The following is a 6,281-nucleotide window of genomic DNA, read 5'->3' on the forward strand; positions in this document are numbered from 1 at the left end:
ATAGGCAGCCTGTAGGTAGATGACTTGTTAGATGGGTTTGGTTTAGTACCAGCGAATTGTTCCTGGAACTTAAGCTTGGAGCTTGGGTGCTGTCCCTGAGTTTTTGTGCTCCGGGCTGCTGCTCTATCACTTGAGCCTCAAGTCTACCTCCAGCCTTTTGGTTAATTGGAGATGAGAGTCTCATGAATTTTCAGGATGGCTTTGAATCATGGTCCTCAGATCTCAGCCTCCTGAGTAGCTAGGATTACAGGCATGAGCCACTGGTGCCTGACTTAAAAATGAGATATTTTCACATGCAATTCACATGTGTTTCTGGCTCCTCTGGGACACCAGATTTTTTTGATAACATTGGTCTTTTTTTGCCAGTCCTGGGGCTTGAACTTAGGACACTGTCCCTGAGCTTCTTTTGATCAAGGCTAGCATGCTACCACTTGAGCCATGGCACCACTTCCGGCTTTTCTATTTATGTGGTACTGAGGAATTGAACCCAGGACTTCATGCATGATAGGCAAGCACTCTATCATTAAGTCACATTTCAAGCCAATATTGATCCTTATACGTCTTCAGTAGTATACTATGAGAAATTGGTTTGTGTGTGTGTGTGTTTGTGCATGCATGCATGTGTGTGCATATGTGTGTGTACATATGAATGAGTATACACCTTGCTTTGCACTTGCCCAGAGCTCTCTAGTTCCAGACCTCTTGACCTGTCTAGCCATTTTAATACTTGATGGCCCAATCATTTATGACACCTGATCCAGGCAATCATTTAACCTTAGAAGTAAGTACATGAGGCCCAGATAAGGTGTGTGACTTTATCAGAGTCACACAGCCTCCTCCACAGACAGAGTAGGCATTGTTTACATAATATGAAGTGGCCCTGTGGCTCAAGTGGTAGAGTGCCAACTTTGAGCAAAAGAAACAAAAAGTGCAAGATCCTGAGTTCAAATCCTAGTACTGACACAAAAGACAAGGCTTTCTCTGCATCTCTATGTTATGGCATCTCATTTACCTCAGAGATGATCGTTGTTAAGATTCCTGAGTGCTTACTTCAACATTTTATTTGGATGAATCTAATAAATTCTTTCTCCCCCAGTATTTTAACACAACAGTAATTAGGCCACTCATGGTGTGTGCAGACCTCTTCAATTTTTGCTTAACATTTTTGCTTTCATTTCAGCACACAGGACTCTTTCATTTATCTCTTTTTTTGGCCGGTTGTGGGGCTTGAACTCTGGGCCTGAACACTGTCCCTCAGCATTTCAGCTCAAGCCAAGTGCTCTACCACTTGAGCCACAGTGCCACTTCTGGTTTTCTGGTGGTTTATGGAAGATATGCCAGCCTAGGCTGGCTCTGAACTGTGACCCTCAGATCTCAGCTTCCTGAGTAGCTAGGATTACAGGTGTGAGGCACTGGCACCTGGCTTTATTTATCTTTGATGGTTGCTTATGACAGATGAACGTAGGCTATTAGTCAGGACCAACAAAGTTAATCCACTAAGAAGCACAGACAAGAAACTTCTTAGATTTTGTGGATCCTAGGATCTCTGGACCTACTCTTCTTCCTTCCTCTTCTTTTGAACACTGCTTTAACAATGCAAGGATTATCACTAGCTCACACCAACAGTCTGATGGGGCTACTACCTCTGGTCTCAAATCACAGCTCATTTACTCAGGCCTAAGGTAGAAAAAACAAAATGTATCTACCAGACACTTTGGGGACACATTTCAAGCAAAATCGTGACCAGTCTTGCCTCAACCTTTGCATCTATGAGTAAGAGAAGAAATCATGTGGAGACAGTGATTCACAGACTCCGGGCTATTCAGTGGGTACAGCAGAGCTGCTGGAAGCTCTTCAGTCATTCCTTCAGAGAGCTCTGTCCATTGTGATGAAGATTTGTCCCCTGCTAGAGGCTTACCTGGAACTTGTCTTGGAATACAAAATTGGAAAGACTCACCATTTTCTCAATTTGAGAGAGAGGCTCAGAGCATAGCCGCACCCCTCCCCCCAATGCTGCTTTATCACTTTCCTCCTTTTTTTTTTTTTGGTACCACTTCTGTTGTTCACAGTCTTTGGTGATAGCCCTGCTACCCACACTTTTAGGGCCAGTGAGTGGATCCATGTGGAATGGAGGGGAAAGGAGTTGTTTCATCACTTTGGAGGCTTCTGGCTACCATGAACAGAACCCTGTGGCACAAATGAATTTAAATAAACAACATCAGATATATACCACGTGCAGGTACAGAAGGAGGGATGTGTCAAGATAAGACGCAGACAGTAGCTGGGTGGGGATGCATCATGGTTTATTTTGGCATATCTATTCAACATATTAAGTCCATCTTTGGGAATAAGATGGTGGCCTTGCTCTAGGAGACATTGTCTGCTGTTGCTTCACAGAGACAGGAAACTTCTCCCCTCCTCCCTTACACCCTTGACATGCATTCCCTCATTCGCCAGAACTGCATCACCTGGCCAATTGCTGAGCCAATCATTGATAAGAGGAATTTAGAAAACAAGCCCTGGCTGAGAAAAATTCTCTGGGGTTGAACAGATAGCTGTTTGGGCTGCCACTGCCCTTTTTAAAAATTCACTGTGTATTTTTGTTTGTCAAGCAGATCACATCTGGGACACTGGCAGAGAGGAAAGTGGGTAGAACTTTTCTTCTTCAGGGGAGAGATAGGGAGAGTTCTTTCTCTGCAAATCCCTTATCTGAGCAAACCTAGGTCCTGGGAATGAATGGACTCGGAGGAAGGCATTAGAGTGACAGGGAGGAAGAGGAAGAGGTGTAGCTTCAGAGTGAAGCCCGCCTCCTACTTCCTTTTCCATCTTTCTTTACTTTTTCTTCTTCTAAAGTTTCTGTTCTCTGCAGAGACCCAAGCATCCAGAATAGAAGCTCCCAATAGATTTATCTACTCATTTATCCTTCTCTGGGAACAATTGCTTTGTTAGCAGTGAAAAGATTTTTTCACCCAATCTTTGTTTTCACCCTTGTGGGCTTTCTGCTTATTATTGGTTGTTTTTTTTGTTGTTTTGTTTTGTTTTCTTGCTTTTCCTTTTTGTACCAGTCCTGGACACTGTCTCTGAATTATTTTTTGCTCAAGGCTGGCACTCTACCACTTGAGTCACAGCTCCAATTCTGGTGGTTTCTTTTGTTAAATTTTTTGGGGGGGTCCGGTCATGGGGCCTGAACTCTGGGCCTGGGTGCTGTCCCTCAGCTCTTCAGCTCAAGGCTAGCGCTCTACCACTTGAGCCACAGTGCCACTTTCTGGCTTTTTTTCTTTTTGCTTATGTTGTGCTTAGGAATTGAACCCAGAGCCTCAGGCATGCAAGGCAAGCGCTCTACCACTGAACCACCTTCCCAGCCCTGGTGGTTTCTTTTGGTAGTTAATTAAAAAAGAAGAGTCTCACAGGCTTTCCTACCCAAGCTGGCTTTGAACTGCGATCCTTAGATCTCAGCCTCCTGAGTAGTTAGGATGACAGCGGTGAGCCACAGGCTCCTGGCTCTGCTGATTATATTTTAAGCTTAAAATGGAAAAGCTTCTCTTTGAAATCTTCGCTTATGTGTCAAATGTCACTGGAGAGTTGGAACCAATTTACCATGTGTTTATATCATTTCATTCATTCCCTAATGCATTAATTCATTCATAATCCTGTAATATCATAAGCACAAGTCCAATGCTGGCCCTTCTTTCTTGCCATAGGGGGGATTTGGGCATGCCCTTTGAGGCCAGACTCCCAGGAGAGTCAAATGAAGAAATACCAAGGACTGAGGCAAGTACTGAGAAATATAGTCCCCAAATTCCTTCCATGGAATTTTGCTCCAGAATCCATGCTGCCTAAATCCTGGAATAGGTCACCTGCCTAATCTTGTTTCACAGACAAAGTTGGCACAAGTCAGCTGATGCTTTCTGTTGATCTCTCCTCCACATCTTCAGGAAGGAGACCACATAATTACATGACCAGAAGATCATGTGACCGTGTGACCACACGTCTCTTTCGCTGCTCCAAAGATAGCAGACACGTGGGATGGGGAACCACATTGGTTTCTGCATCAGGCTGACTCATTCCTTCTGTCTCTACTCCTTTCCAGCATCACAAATCTTGAGATAATGTTTGCTTGTTCTTCAGTTTTCTGGTCTACCTAATGGGAACAAAGATAATGTTTACCTCACAGGGTGATTGCAAAGCTAACTCATGGGAAGTCTCTGGTCTAGGCCCTGCCTCTAACAGTGCTCAATACACTGTATTCTTTTTCCTATCTGAAAGTGTATTTTGGTCCCAAACAGTACTATTTTCATAAGCAGAGAAGCATGATCATATGCTGTTGCTGTTCAGAAGGAGGTCATCAGCAAAAGGTTGTTGCTCAGACTGGGTCTCTCTCCTGCTTGGGGGCTCGAGTTGTTTGGTCACCCCATGCCTGTCGCTCCCTCAACATGTTAGAATTGAGCTGCATGTCTCACTTTGAACTATGATTATTGCCAGTAAACACTGGGCATAAACTGCATTGGAAATGATTCTTGAAGAGTTTAGTGGGACAGAAAATACACAAATGCAGAACATAGGCAACTAGACTAAGAGCCTTGACCATTGCCAAATGTAGAGTAGCAAAGAGATCAAGGAGAAAACTCCATGATTATTTCATCCACATGAGTCTCTCTGCCTTCGCTTGTGTGTGTGTGTGTGTGTGTGTGTGTGTGTGTGTGTGTGTGTGTGTGTGTGTTTAAAAGAGACAATATTATGATGATATTATATTGTGCTATAGATCCCCCAGATTAGTACCCACAGACGGTTTTGCTTGACCCACAGAAGATTTTAGACTTTCAAATTAGTTTGTCAGGTCTGGTGCCTGTGGCTCACACATGTCATCCCAGATACTCAAGAGGCTGAGATCTGAGGATCAAGGTTCAAAGCAAGCCTGAGCAGACCAACTGGAGAGGCTCTTATCTCCAATTAATCAGCAAAAAAGACAGAGGAAGAGGTGTGGTTCAAGTTGGTAGAGCACCAATCTTGAATTTTTTAAAAAGCTAAATCAGAGCATGAAAACCTGAGTTCAAGTTTCAGTGCCCACTACCACACACAAATTAGTTTTCAACATTTAAAGAATAGATGGTTTCATTCTGCATCTGGAGGAATAGATAGCTGGAGTTGAAAATTGCTACCATTAAAAAATGTCATTCTAGCTGGGAGCTGGTGGCTCACATCTGTAATCCTAGCTACTCAGGGGGCTGAGATCTGAGGATCTCGGTTCAAAGCAAGCCGGGGCAGGAAAGTCTGTGAGACTCCTATCTCCAATAAACCACCCGAAAACCGGAAGTGGCGCTGTAGCTCAAGTGGTAGAGCGCTAGCCTTGAGCTGAAGAGCTGAGGGACAGCGCCCAGGCCCAGAGTTCAAGCCCCATGACTGACAAAAAAAGAAAAAACATCCTTGTAATTATAAAATAAATGATGCACAGAGGGGTTACAGTTCCATAAGTCAAGTCATGAGGACAATTCTTCTTAGCCAGTGGTCACCCCTTCCCATGCTCTCTTGCAGTGTTTCCTCCACTCCCATCTCCACCAGTAAGTTGGATAGTTCATTTAAAAGTGTCCATTGAGTACTGTTACAGCATTGGTTCACCCTTTGTCCCTCCATTTCTATGCCTCCAACTTCCCACCATTTGAAAGGCCAGAAAGGTGATTGGGGGGGGCAGGGGAAAGGGGGCGCTACATTTCCTGGAACTTCATCTCCACTCACCCATATGGCTCAGTGGAGTTTGCTGCCTGCATCCCTGAGCAGATCATCTGCTTAGCATGATCCAGATTCTTCTGAGGGTTCTAACTACAGCAAGGCTTGCTCCATTCTTCCAGCCAAAAGGGGAAATAAAGGCAGATTGATATTTTCCTGTCTGTCTGACATTTCACCCCCTGTCCCAGAAAGAATGTGTATCATTAACTTTATTGATCATAACAGCCATTATTTAGTAGAATTTAGGATGATTTCAGCACCTTCTCTCAATGGATTCTTTTGAATTGTAGGCATTAACTTCTCCCACTTGGTAGAAGAGGAGACAGAAGTTCAAAGAAGCTAAGGAATTTACTGGGCCAACCTCTGATGCAGATTGACTGACAAAACACAACCCCCTGCCCTGGAACATTAAGTAAATATGATAAACTGTACTTCTCTTCTGTTCTTTATCATATCTAAACTGCTACAGGCAAAAGAAATAATAATCCTTGGAGAAGTATAAGATGTTATAGTTGTCTAAAATGGTTCTCATATGGGGCTGGGAAGGTGGCTCAGTG

At 43.8% G+C, this 6,281-nt stretch overlaps 1 long non-coding RNA gene across 1 annotated transcript; it reads right to left on the bottom strand.

Annotated features, from left to right (window-relative positions):
* Positions 1-2,286: 2,286 nt before the first annotated feature.
* Positions 2,287-6,275, bottom strand: LOC138825659 (uncharacterized). Its single transcript, XR_011371461.1, has 2 exons — positions 5,734-6,275; positions 2,287-4,141 (listed from the first exon to the last, which is right to left on the bottom strand). It is a non-coding gene; the product is annotated as an uncharacterized lncRNA (long non-coding RNA).
* Positions 6,276-6,281: the final 6 nt, after the last annotated feature.

Source organism: Dipodomys merriami, unplaced genomic scaffold (genome assembly GCF_024711535.1).
Source record: "Dipodomys merriami isolate MVZ:Mamm:240054 unplaced genomic scaffold, mDipMer1.0.p SCAF_1391, whole genome shotgun sequence".
Lineage (NCBI taxonomy): Eukaryota > Metazoa > Chordata > Mammalia > Rodentia > Heteromyidae > Dipodomys > Dipodomys merriami.